This window comes from Salvelinus fontinalis, chromosome 4 (assembly GCF_029448725.1).
Source record: "Salvelinus fontinalis isolate EN_2023a chromosome 4, ASM2944872v1, whole genome shotgun sequence".
Lineage (NCBI taxonomy): Eukaryota > Metazoa > Chordata > Actinopteri > Salmoniformes > Salmonidae > Salvelinus > Salvelinus fontinalis.
This window is the reverse complement of record NC_074668.1, coordinates 50,834,820-50,849,346: the sequence shown is the minus strand read 5'-3', so window position 1 is coordinate 50,849,346 and position 14,527 is coordinate 50,834,820. Positions and strand designations below refer to the sequence as shown.

The 14,527-nt window shown below is 42.3% G+C and overlaps 1 protein-coding gene across 10 annotated transcripts in view; it reads left to right on the top strand.

Annotated features, from left to right (window-relative positions):
* Nucleotides 1-14,527, top strand: part of LOC129853957 (dematin-like) — an 84,983-nt gene that overhangs the window by 17,640 nt on the left and 52,816 nt on the right. For 2 of the 10 annotated variants that reach the window (XM_055920507.1, XM_055920510.1), the window contains exons 2-3: nucleotides 11,641-11,699; nucleotides 13,119-13,271. The exons of 6 other annotated variants lie outside the window; for them this stretch is intronic. The gene's annotated coding sequence lies outside the window, so the exon portion shown is untranslated. The remainder of the gene's footprint in view (nucleotides 1-11,640; nucleotides 11,700-13,118; nucleotides 13,272-14,527) is intronic. 2 more of the 10 variants (XM_055920506.1, XM_055920508.1) reach the window with 1 other exon arrangement.

The following is a 14,527-nucleotide window of genomic DNA, read 5'->3' as shown; positions in this document are numbered from 1 at the left end:
ACCCTTGCAGTAATGCGTCAGACCAGATCAGTTGCCAGTGCAAGTGTAGATGGGCTGTGGGAGCTCTGTTTTTCCACTCTCAGGCTTTGCACCCGTGTCATCAGTAGTTTATGTTTCCATCTCTGAGGCCCCAAAAATGCCCAAAAGTCTAGGGCCGTGGACATACCCTGACATGGGGCCAGACTGAGGGGAGTGGGACTTTTCAGCCCAGTGGTCCTAGCTAGAAGGACTCTTAACACACATTTTAAACAAACACTAAATGTAATCTTAACATACAACTGATTCACTTGCCTTTTGCAAATTTCAATTATAACACAATTATAACAATCGAGTGGGACATAAATGTAGGTAATTCACTTGGATTATAAATGCTGACGCATTGTATGAGATTAAGTAAAAACCACTAGAAATGATCTTACTGATGCAATTGACCTAGATATGAAAGAATACAGAACAAGCCTACACCACAAACAGAGAATAGCCTCTGATGTGTTGTGAGTGATGAGACTTTTCTCATAGTCAGAGACTATTAGCCCCTACAACAGCATGCAATTCTTTTCTTAGCAAGCTCTAGGCCTATATCAACTCGGTGGAATACACTGGCGAGGTCATAATCTTTCCTTTTCTGTTTTTGATTAGATTTCCCTCTTCCAGTGCAGATATTCTCTGCTGCTGCTACTCAGTCAAGTGCACCAAGCTTTTATGACTAGACTGGAGAAAGCCACCATTATTGTCCTTACGACCCAAATTAACTGCCTCACATCTAGTCAACATCAAACATGCTTCATTTGACAAAGAAACGAGGACGGTTATTCTACTGGCAGGCATGCTCGTCATTCAGCCTCAAGTTGGAGATGTATCTGAAATCAGGACTGAGAAAACCATGTCAGGTTTGGATGATGATGTGTGATTTGTTGGTGTCCCATTCCCTCTTTATCGTTTCTATGTAATGGAATCTCATTCTTTATTGGTCAAAAATTCCTGTGGTCTTCACTTGAAGTATCCCCTACTTTTCTCAGTTCTCATCCCTTTGTCGGACAGTTGTGTGCATTGAGTGATAGTAATTACCCTCACTGACAGGCACCACCCCCTAAAACAATCACAGAAAAGAGATGACCCCATAAAAGTCAACCCATTGGCCCTTTGCACTTGAAACTGGCCCTGTTTAGTGTTTGTGCTGAATAGAGCAGTCAGCAGAAAAGAACTGAACACAAGCTATTGACAATTGACTTGGAGGGAAAACACCGGGCTCATACCCCCCACCTGGCCGTCAATAAATCTATGTAATGTGCAGCTCTGGAGAAAACACAATGGGCAGCTCAGTGCAGGCCCGATTTAATCCCTGAGCACTGTGTTTGGAGGCTTGTGTTGAAAAGAGAGACCCCGGTTGGAGGGCGTCACAAACCACCAGGCCCTTGCCAGGCCTTGTCATGCCCTGACATTTGCCTCAAAAAGGGGGAAAGACATACGACTCAATTGGGCCAGCTCCGCTGTATTCATCCATCCTCTGAGTCCCACAGAGAGAGGTGGTCCTTTCTCTGGTGGGGGTCCCGCCCGGTCTTGCCTGTCCCTTTCTCACAGCTCTCTGCCATCACCATGTTGCCATCATCAAAGAGCTTTAGCAGAGGGGACGTGAAATGGATCAAATGCTGCTTTGAGGAAGAAGGGGTGTAACGGTTCACAAAACTCACAGTTTGGTACGATACGGTACAGTGTTGTCACGGTTCGGTACGGTTTCGATACATCGACAAAATAAATGCCGTAGAAATATGCAATTTGTATTTAGATTTTCAATTTATTATAACAGTAAACATGGGTAGCTTGAATTCCCAGGAGCATATGGAAACAAAGGGACAACAAAAAACAGCAGTGCCTGCCTTATAACATGAAATAAAATAGTCATTTAAAACAGAACTTCAACAAGAGTGCATAGTCCAGCAGCATATATCAAAATTAAGTCACATAGCAGTGTCTTAAACAAAATAGGACCACTTGAGACTGGTTATGTAATGCCCGGGGTGTAGTGGAGGAAGGAGTCAGACGCAGGAGACAGAAAGTTCAGAGTAGCGTAATTTTAATCACCACAGAGGTGAACACGACGCCACTACAACCAAATGCCCCAACACACAAGGGGGACTAATAGTTCCGAAAATATAACGTACACGAACCGTGACATACAAGCATGTACAAACAGTACACAAAACAATCCTGCACACCTGCTGGGTAATAAAGCCCCACTAATCAACCTAACTACAAACGGGTGTAACCAATAAACAAACAAGGAGGGGGAGGAAAAAATCAATGGCTGCTAGTAGGCCGGTGACGACGACTGCCGAGCGCCACCCGAACAGGAAGGGGAGCCACCTTCGGTAGGAGTCGTGACAGGTTACTTGAAAAAAAAAATATATATCAGATTTTCAAGTTTTTCTTTAATAAGATTAGTCTATCCACATTATCTGTAGTGAGCACAGATCGGCTTGCTGTGACAATGTAAGCCGCTGTGGAGAATACCCTCTCGCTAGGGACAGGTCCCAGGCACAGCCAGGTAGCACCTTGCTAACATGGCAACATGAAGGTATATTAACTATTTGGTCTTCCACCATGTAAGTGGATCAGCATCCAGGAGAATATAGTCCACTTCCCTGTATGTTGTCACCTCCTCCTGTATGACCTTGACCTTTTGACTTGGTTCCCTGCTCCTGGGTCTTGAACAACTCCCCAAAAAGCTCAGCCATGGCAGACTTCTTTTCTGGAGGAGAACCGCTGTCGTCTGCCGTCTCTGGAGAGGGGTTGGCTCCTGCGGCTTGAACCTGCAGAATTAAATTAGTAATTTTCATCTATCTTTAAAAATGTGATTTGTTGTTAGAAATATATATCAGACACTATTATGACAATTACAATTATTACTTTATAATGAATTGTTATCACTTATTAATAAAAAATAATACATGTCACATTAACAAAATAAATACAATAGTGTACCTGTTGTATATTTGTCACAATTTCTGCTGTGAGTTCATTGTAGACTCTCAGACGAGCAGCAGCATCCAGGTGCAGCAGGGACTTGAACCAGGGGTCCAAAGCGGTGCTCTTGTGTAAGAAGTCTTGGACACCAGGGTCAGCATATCTAGGCTCCAGGTTAACTCTGATAGCAGTCTTGACATTCCTTACTGTGGGTTCATCTTCATCAAATGCCACCATTGATTTCAGGATCATTGTTTTCATAGGCAGAACCACGGATGCTGATGGAATAATCTGTGCATATCAGTGTTGTGACTGTTTTGAGAGGTTTGCACACTTTGATAACTTCCTCTGCTAGTCTTCTGTCATTTTCAGACAAAGTCATAATATCTTTGACATTCTTTCTCACAGCTTGATCAGTCAGTGTAGAATACACCGCAACTTTCTGCTCAAGGTATCTCTCGACCATGTCATGGCTTGAATTCCATGTCATGGCTTGAATTTGAATCTAGTAGGGACATCTTGCATTAGTTTGTGGTTTGGCAGCTCCAGCATCTGCTGTTTTGTCTTGAAAACATGTGCAGCAGTTGGGCTTTAATGAAAGAAGTATACCACCTTCCTGATCTTCGCTAGGAGACGAGAGATTGGATTCACTGACATTGCATTTTGAGATGCTAGATTAATAACGTGAGCAAAGCATCCTTTATGTTGCCCCGATCCAGCTAGTGCAACTGCATTTACAATAAGCTAGCGTTCTATAGCTCTAGATGTCCAACTGTCTGTTGTTAGAGCAACAGACCGCGTTTCTGACAAATCCCTCTCAAGTTGTTATTTTGTATGTCTGGGCAAAATGTGTACGGGAAGGAATAGTGAAGCGTGGCTCCACCACTTTTTAAACATGTTTCTGAACCCCACATTCTCTACCACAGAGAAGGGTCTTATATCTGTCGCTATGAATTTTGCTATCGCTGTGTTGATTTCTTTAGCCCTACGCATATTGTTGCCTGGAGGCTGTGGGGAGAAGTGGTTGCCGTGTTTTTTCGCCTAGTCCCACCGATTGGCACTTTGGGGTGATGTCGGTGCGAATAAGTAGTCATGTTACTCGTATTGCCACTCGAATAGGCTATCGGCAATGAACAGAGCCTACATGTTGTAGAAGTTTTATCCACCACTCGTTGGCAATGCCTGTTATAGTTTACAGGGAAACCGAAATGTTCTCAGACGGCAGACCTGAATGGTACTGGGGCGTCTTCTAGTTCTGGCTCGCCAATGCTTGCCATGTTGCTCCTTTGCATTTAGCTAACTGCTAATTCCTTCATAAGCTAACTGCTGCTACGACGGTCTCAGCTCTGTTCTCGCTGGAGGGTAATAACTAATGAGCGGAGCTGCATACGAATATGAGCGGAGCTACGAGACGAAACATCTTTTTTTTTTTTATGACAACTTTATGACTATGTGGATATTTTTCCCATGTTCATTTATACGCCATTGGTTTATGCAATCATATTTTTTTTACTATATATATATTTCTAGCTATATATATTTTTAGCTATATATATGATGAATGTATTGTTCGGTTCACAGTGCGTACCGAACCGTGCACCATGGACCCTGTACCGAACGGTTCAATACGAATACACGTACTGTTTCACCCCTAGAATGTAATATTAACTGTGAGAAAGCGCCATCCTTGTCCTTGTAGAGAGCTATTGGAGCTATTGGTGACGGTTACAGTAGAGTATATGAAAGGATAAAAGTGCCCCTGTTCACCGAGCAATTGCCTTCCGCAGAACACAACATCCCATCTCAATACATGTATCATTGTTAAGACTGTAAAATGCACTATGAAAAACAACAACTAAAACAGGAGTACAACCATGCAGAAAAATGCTTGTGTCCTTATTGTTGTTTTTTTGTATGCAGGGGTAGAAGGGAGGCTTGGTTAAGTGGATGCACTATTTTCCATAGCTGCTTTTTCATGCCCCCTTATGAAACGTAGGATCTTAATTTGATCACTCTTTTGTTGCTGAGAATTTTCCTGCCCAGCAAGAAATGCAAACTTGTAGTGAATTCAAGGTTTTTAAAAGGCTTCTAAAATTTGTAATTTCCACTTTAAAATGTCAAACTTGATTTGCCCTAATGAAAAATGTATCAACCCCTACACAAAAAATGCATTAATTATAATACATATAATAATTCACATTTCCTGTTGCTGCAGGATTAAAATCCTACATCACTATGAGATCCTTGTTTGTTAAGAAGGCTACAGCATGACTCACCCTCTCTGTGAGCTGGGTACTGTAGGTGTTTGCTGTGTAAAGGCCTCCCCAGTTTGAGCTGGTAAAGCCTCTGCAGAACACATTGCAATCCAAATCAATGCCAAAACAATGCAAGCAGGGCAGATGTGGCACGTGTCTCTATTTTTGTCCCAAATGGCACCCTAGTCCCTATATAGTGCACTTCTTTTGACCAGGGTCCTTAGGGCTCTTGTCAAAAGTAGTGCACTATGTAGGGAGTAGGGTGCCATTTATCGCCATTTGGGATGAACATCAGTCAACTACACATGCATTGAGCAGCACACACAGGGAAACGTAACCTGATACAAGCCTGACTTTGCCCACACACTTCAGAGCCCATTCCTCCACACTCCCTCTCCTATTGATACAGTAACTATGCCCCAGGCAACAGAGCCTCCATTGCAAGCTGTTTGGCAACAGTATTGACTTTTTCTCTTATCATGTTTGGATAAAGGATGCATTGTATCTTGGTCTGCCATCATGAGACATCATGTGTGAGAATGGTCCACCGTAGCTATTCAGAAGTGATTGCTAGTGTTAATCAACAATATATCACTTTTCAGGATTTGGTCTTAAACATAGCTCAAGATTGTCGCATTTTCGTCTGTTTGAGATTGGCGTGAATAAAGCACTGGTTTATAAGGAATAATATGATATTTGATGATCACTCCACTACTTAAATCCATTTTACCTCATTTCTACCAGCAAATCACATGTGCAACGAGAGGGGAAAAAAACAAGACCAGCTTTATTCAACACAAAGAGACGCATACAAAGCTCTCCCTCGCCCTCCATTTGTCAAATCTGACCCTAATTCTATCCTCCCGATTCCTGCTTACAAGCAAAAACTAAAGCACGAAGTAGCAGTGTCTCGCTCAATACGGAAGTGGTCAGATGACGCGGATGCTATGCTACAGGACTGTTTTGCTAGCATAGACTGGAATATGTTCCAGGATTCATTGAGGAGTATACCACATCAGTCACCGGCTTCATCAATAAGTGCATCGACAACATCGTCCCCACAGTGACCGTACATACATATCCCTATCAGAAGCCATGGATTACAGACAACATCCGCACCAAGCTAAAGGCTAGAGCTGCCGCTTTCAAGGAGCGGGACACTAATCCGGACACTTAAAGAAATCCCGCTATGCCCTCAGATGAACCATCAAACATGCAAAGTGTCGTTACAGGACTAAGATTGAATCCTACTACACAGATTTTGACGCTCATCGGATGTCGCAGGGCTTGCAAATTATTACGGACTACAAAGGGAAACCCAGTCACGAGCTGCCCAGTAACGCAAGCCTACTAGACGAGCTAAATGCCTTTCATGCTCGTTTCGAGGCAAGCAACACTGAAGCATGCATGAGAGCACTAGCTGTTCCGGACGACTGTGTGATCACACTCTCTGTAGCCGATGTGAGCAAGAACTTTAAACAGGTCAACATTCACAAGGCTGCGGGGCCAGACGGATTACCAGGAGGTGTACTCAGAGCATGCACTTGCGCAGTGTCTCCACTGACATTTTCAACGTCTCCCTGACCGAGTAATACCTTCATGTTTCAAGTAGACCACCATAGTGTCTGTGCCCAAGAGAGCAAAGGTAACCTGCCTAAATGACTACCGCCCCTTAGCACTAACGTCAGTAGCCATGAAGTGCTTTGAAAGGCTGGTCATAACTCACATCAACAACATCAGTCCGGAAACCCTAGACCCACTCCAATTCACATACTGCCCCAACAGATGACGCAATTTCAATCACACTCCACACTGCCCTTTCCCACCTGGACAAAAGGAACACCTATGTGAAAATGCTATTCATTGACTACAGCTCAGCGTTCAACACCATAGTTCCCACAAAGCTCATCACTCAGTTATGGACCCTGGGACTAAACACCTCCCTCTGCAACTGAATCCTGGACTTCATGACGGGCCACCCCCAGGTGGTAAGGGTAGGCAACAACACATCTGCCATACGGATCCACAACACGGGGCCCCTCAGAGGTGCGTGCTTAGTCCCCTCCTGTACTCCCTGTTCACCGACAACTATGTGGCCAAGCACAACTCCAACACCATCCGTACGTTTGCTGAAGACAACAGTGGTAGGCCTGATCACTGACAACGATGAGACAGCCTATAAGGAGGAGGTCAGAGACCTGGCGGTGTGGTGCCAGGAAAACAACCTCTTCCTCAATGTCAGCAAGACAAAGGAGCTGCTCGTAGACTTCAGGAAAAGGAGGGCTGATCAAGTAGTAGAGCGGGTCGAGAGTTTCAAGTTCCTTGGTGTCAACATCACCAACAAATGATCATGGCCCAAACACACCAAGACAGTTGTGAAGAGGGCATGACAACACCTTTACCCCCCCAGGAGATTGTAAATATTTGGTATGCGTCCCCAGATCATCAAAACATTCTACAGCTATATCATCGAGAACATCCTGACCGGTTGCATCACCGCCTGGTATTGCATCTGCGCAGCATCTGACTGTAATGCACGACAGAGGGTAGTGCGTACGCCTAGTACATCACTGGGGCCAAGCTTCCTGCCATCCAGGACCTATATACTAGACGGTGTCGGTGGAAGGCCCAAAAAATTGTCAAAGACTCCAGCCACTCAAGTCAAAGACTCAAATCTCTGCAACCGCACGGCAAGTGGTACCGGAGAGCCAAGTCTAGGTCCAAAAGGCTCCTTAACTGCTTCTACTCCCAAGCCATAAGACTGCTTAAAACCTCTTAGGGATCCCTTAAGCTCGAATCCCGTTAGCAGGATAGATTTGACAACATCCAGTGACATTGCAGAGTGCCAAATTCAAACTACAGTATTATAAATATTTAACTTTCATAAAATCACAAGTGTAATACATCAAAATAAAGCTTAACTTCTTGTTAATCCAGCAGCTGTGTCCGATTTCAAAAAGGCTTTACGGCGAAAGCACACCATGCGATTATCTGAGGACAGCGCCCCGCATACAAACACATGAAAAACATATTTCAACCAGGCAGGTGCGACAAGAAAGTCAGAAATAGTGATATAATAAATGCCTTACCTTTGATGATCTTCTTCTGTTGGCACTCCAAAAGGTCCCAGTTACTTCACAAATGGTCCTTTTGTTCGATAAAGTCCTTCTTTGTATCCATAAAAACTCAGTTTAGCTGGCGCGCTTCAGTCAATAATCCACCCAGTTTCCCTCCATCAGAATGCATACAAAATGCATACAAAACTTTTCCAAACAAGTCAAACAACGTTTATAATCAAACCTTAGGTACCCTAATATGTAAATAAATGCTAAAATTTAAGACTGAGAATTGTTATTGTCTTTACCGGAGAAAAATACCAAAGAACGTGCTCTCATTCAAACGCTTGGAAACACTACAGCCAAAATGGGAGTCACCTAGAAAAACTTCCATTTCTGGCAAATTTTTCCAAAAACCAGCCTGAAACTCTTTCTAAAGACTGTTGACATCTAGTGGAAGCCCTAGGAACTGCAATCTGGGAGGATTTCGCCTTATAATAAAAGTGATAGCCATTGAAAATAGTGGTAGGCTGAATTTTTGGGGGGAAGATGGTTTGTCCTTGAGTTTTTGCCTGCCATATCAGTTCTGTTATACTCACAGACATAATTTTAACGGTTGTAGAATCTTTAGAGTGTTTTCTATCCACATATACCAATTATATGCATATCCTAGCTTCTGGGCCTGAGTAACAGACAGTTTAATTTGGGCATGCTTTTCATCCGGACGTCAAAATACTGCCCCCTATCCCAAACAAGTTATCAATTAATCAAATGGCCACCCAGACTATTTACATTGACCCCCCCCCCCCCCCCCCTTTTTGTTTTTACACTGCTGCTTCTCACAGGTACCCCCTGTATATAGCCCTGTTATTGTTATGTTATTCAATCAGACAGTTTTATAAAGCTCTTCTTACATCAGCTGATGTCACAAAGTGCTCCACAGAAACCCAGCCTAAAACTCAAAACAGCAAGCAATGTAGGTTTAGAAGCACGTGGCTAGGTAAAACTCCCTAGAATGGCCGGAACCTTGGAAGAAACCTAGAGAGGAACCAGGATATGATGGCCGGTCCTCTTCTGGCTGTGCCGGGTGGAGATTATAACAGAACATGGCCAAGAAATGAAATGTTCATAGATGACCAGCAGGGTCAAAATTCACACAGGACACTGGATATGACAGGAGAAATACTCCAGACATAACAGACTGACCCTATCCCCCCGACACATAAACTGTTGCAGCATAAATACTGTAGGCTGAGATAAGAGGGGTCGGGAGACACTGTGGCCCCGTCTGACGATTCCCCCGGACAGGGCCAATCAGGCAGGATATAACCCCACTTAGCCAAAGCACAGCCCCAACACCACTAGAGGGATATCTTCAACCATGAACTTATCATCCTGAGACAAGGCCGAGTATAGCGCACGAAGATCTCCCCCACGGCACGAACTCAAGGGGGGGCGCCAACCCGGACAGGAAATCACGCCAGTGACTCAACCCACTCAAGTGGCGCACCCCTTCTAGGGACGGCATGGAAGTGCACCAGTAAGCCAGTGACTCAGCCCCTGTAATAGGGTTTGAGGCAGAATCCCAGTGGAGACAGGGGAACCAGCCAGACAGAGACAGCGAGGGCGGTTCGTTGCTCCAGTGCATTTCCGATCACCTTCACACTCCTGGGCCAGACTACACTCAATCATAGGATCTACTGAAGAGATGACTCTGCAATAAAGACTTAAAGGTTGAGACCGAGTCTGCATCTCTCACATGGATTGGCATACCATTCCATAAAAATGGAGCTCTATAGGAGAAAGCCCTGCCTCCGGCTGTTTGCGTATAAATTTTAGGGACAATAAGGAGGCCTACATCTTGTGACCGTACCGTACGTGTAGGTATATACGGCAGAGATCAAATCGGGAAGATAGGTAGGAGCAAGCCCATGTAATGCTTTGTAGGTTAGCAGTAAAACCTTGAAATCAGCCCTGGCCTTAACAGGAAGCCAGTGTAGAGAGGCTAGCACTGGAGTAATATAATAACATTTTGGGGTTCTAGTCAAGATTCTAGCAGCCGTGTTTAGCACTAACTGAAGTTTATTTAGTGCTTTATCCAGGTAGCCGGAAAGTAGAGCATTGCAGTAGTCTAACCTAGAAGTGACAAAAGCATGAATACATTTTTCTGCATCATTTTTGGACAGAAAGTTTCTGATTTTTGCAATGTTACTTAGATGGAGAAAAGCTGTCCTTGACAGCATATGTAACAAATATGTTTTTATTTTATTTTATTATATTTTTTGTGGATTATGGCCATAATTCCTCCTGTCTCTCTGGAATGTTGTAATATTTTAAAACCAACAATATAATTTAGCAGATGCGATGGCTGTCCTCTATTTGGAGAGGGTGGATGGCTACAAAGGAAAATTGGAGCAGCAGACACTTGATCTCCATATTGATTGATCCTAAGCATTAGTTTGAAAGAGAATCCCAAGGACAAATGTTACAGAACACCACCTCCATGTCTCCTTTGGAATCCCGTGGAACCTCCATCTCTACTGCATGCTCTTCAGTTGCTACTAGACGCAGATGTTGGGTCCATTTGGTATTTTCCCCACTAATGGTTAAGGTTAGGATTGGTTTCCATTGTACCAACTGATATTCTCATCAACACATATTTTCTTGCCAATGAGAAGTAACATCGATTACAATTCTAACATGTTTCATGGCATGTGAAATTACTTGAAAGGATTTGTAATTTGCAATCATAACTGTGCATAAAGTATGCTATATGTAGTGATTAGTAGAGGTTTCTACAGTACTGTATTTCAAAATAATAGCATATTTTGCTCAGTGCATATATATGACCTGATGTCTTTTGCTTGTCTCTGTTATCTCTAACTCTGAGTTATTTCAATGGGATCAGTATTTGATCAGATGATCAATGGTGAATTCCCATTGAGAGAACAGGCTATGTTGTGTATTTAGGGTCTTCTGGTGTTATTGAACCATCATGGACCAATGGGGAAAGACCCCACTGTCAGAACTAGTCGAGTAGGGTGAGGTTCCCCATAGACGCTGATATTGGGTCACTTTTGCATTTTCACCATTCATGTTTAAAGTTAGAATTGGGGGAGTGGATGCTGATCCTAGATGTGTACCTAGTTCCATCGTATCTATGATGAGGGTGTCTGTCTGTCTGAGTTGCTTTTCTAAACCATACTACAAAATTGGACTATAAAAGGCTGTAGATATTTAAATCTTTTAATATACTTTGCTGGTTTACTCTCAAAAGCTATCATATCACAAAATAATAGGAATACCCCAAATGTGAGAATATTTAGCAATTTGTCATATAATCACATTTCTATTTTGTCTTCTAGGTCAGAGCTTGGGATGAATAACCCCAAAGTGACAGAAATTATTCATTTTCTTGTCTGAGGTAAGACTTCTGTTATTTAGAAAAGTGTATGCCATTTATAGATATGGTCCTACGAAACATAACTTTTAAGTTATTAACTCAGACTGGAAGTCTATGGGTATCTACTAGCATGCTAGCAGATACGCATAGACTTCTAGTCATTACGCTAACGCTAGTTAGCATTGGCTCGCAAAACTACCTCTAACTTCCTTCATTCTGGACACAGAGACATACAAATGGTATCCGCCAGTTCATCTGATAGATAAAGGGCCTCCTTGCCAAAATTCAGAAGTATCCATTTAAAGGGGAAATCTGCAGTTGTTACATTTTTACACTCCCCAGCAAGAAAACCAAATAATGTTGCTCAAACAGAAGGGGGAACTAACAGAGTCACTGACCACAACCAAAACGAAACAGATGGGGTTTTAGGATGGGTTCTGAAAGACACTCATGGGGGTGTCCACTGAAAGTTGACAACTGGAAACCACCATGAGTGCCCACTAAATTTTCCCAAGAAGAGGCAAACAAAATAAAAACCCACACCAAACTTAAAAACAGGACGCAAACCAAAATGATAGAGAAAAACGATTGTTTTGTTCTTGAAATCAAATAGTGAGAGCCAACTAAAGGTGTTAATCCTCTACGGTGGTTCTTCCTGTGAAGTTAAATCACACTGCAGCACACCGGCTGCCGCAAAATTCTATGGCAGGTTATTTAAGTGTCAGCCATTGTTGCCATTAATGCTAGTTAGTGCTAGTTTGTCCACAAGTGGGCATCTTTGAGAAGCATTTGACAGTCTTTAATATTGGCTGTACTAGAGAATTTAAAACCTTTTTTTGTAAGAACGTAGTATATGGGATTGATTTGAATACATTTTGCTTAATTAATTTGATTATTATTATTATGGTGTTTCTATTCCAAGAAAAACAAAACCCTTAGGGTTTCCATTAGGAAAATATGGCACTGTACAACGTGACCGGTCGGGAGTAGGCTACAGTACTAAAAGCAAAATAATCCTAACATTTCCACACCCTAATTGTAGTCTAACCAATACCAAAACGGAGATTAAGTGAAAATAAAATTTCAATTCATTTATCAAAACCAGAGCAGAGCAGCACGAAACGGTGCTGAAATAGTTGACCACAAGCAGGTAGTCTATTGTTTGTTGGGGGGAATTTTCACACCTACAATAGCCGGGCTATTAAACTAATTGTTTGATAATAGATTGGCTATCGGAACTCATTAACACATGTTACTTTGTGTTTTTCGATATTTTCTCTCTCTCTCTCACACACTTGCTGTCTTGACCTCTGAATGCTCAGCTATGAAAAGCCAACTGACATTTTCTCCTGAGGTGCTGACCTGTTGCACCCTCTATAACCACTGTGTATAATATTTGACCCTGCTGGTCATCACTTTTACATTATATTGAATTTCCAGCGAGACTATTCAAGCCATCAACTTGGTTGAAGATGATGGGCGAGCGGTAAATGCAGTCTGGAATCTGCTGGCATCACAGCACAACATCAACATCGCTCTAATCACAGTGAGAAGACAGTTGAAGAAACTTGAGTGGACTTATGGAAAGGCTCTGTAAGACATATTATATATATATACAGTTGAAGATGGAAGTTTACATACACTTATGTTGGAGTCATTAAAACTCGTTTTTCAACCACTCCACAAAATTCTTGTTAACCTCTCTTGGGTACGTGAGACGTTAGCATCCCACCTCTTCAACAGCCAGTGAAACTGCTGGGCGCCAAATTCAAATACAGAAATACTCATTATTAAAATTCGGAAAACAAAACATATTTTACATAGGTTTAAAGATTAACTTCTTGTGAATCGAACCACGGTGTCAGATTTAAAAAATGCTTTACGGCGAAAGCATACCTTACGATTATTTGAGAACATAGCCCAGCAGACAAATCATTACAAACAGTAACCAGCCAAGTAGAAGAGTTACACAAGTCAGAAATAGAGATACAATTAATCCCTTACCTTTGATGATCTTCATATGGTTGCACTCAGCAGACATTCATTTACTCAATAAATGTGCCTTTTGTTCGATAAAGTCTCTTTATATCCAAAAACCTCAATTTTGTTTGCGTGTTTTCTTCAGTAATCCACAGGCTCAAACGTAGTCAAAACAGGCAGACAAAAAATCAAAATTGTATCCGTAAAGTTCATAGAAACATGTCAAACGATGTTTATATTCAAACCTCAGGTTGTTTTTAGCCGAAATAATCGATAATATTTCAACCGGACAATAACGTCGTCAATATAAAAGGTAAACAAGAAAGGCACTCTCTCGGTCGCGCGCATGAAAAAGCTCTGTGACACTTTAGGGTCCACTCATTCAGACTGCTCTTACTTCCTCATTTTTCAGAATACAAGCCTGAAACAATTTCTAAAGACTGTTGGCATCTAGTGGAAGGCATAGGAACTGCAATTTGAGTCCTAAGTCAATGGATACTGTAATGGCATTGAATAGAAAACTACAAAACCCCCCCCAAAAAAATACTTCCCGAATGGATTTTTCTCAGGTTTTCGCCTGCCAAATCAGTTCTGTTATACTCACAGACACTATTTTAACAGTTTTGGAAACTTTAGAGTGTCTTCTATCCAAATCTACCAGTTATATGCATATCATATCTTCTGGGCCCGAGAAACAGGCAGTTTAATTTGGGCATGCTTTTCATCCAAAATTCCGAATGCTGCCCCCTACCCTAGAGAAGTTAAAACTATAGTTTTGGCAAGTCGGTTAGGACATCTACTTTGTGCATGACACAAGTAATTTTTCCAACAATTGTTTACAAACCGATTATTTCACTTATTATTTCACC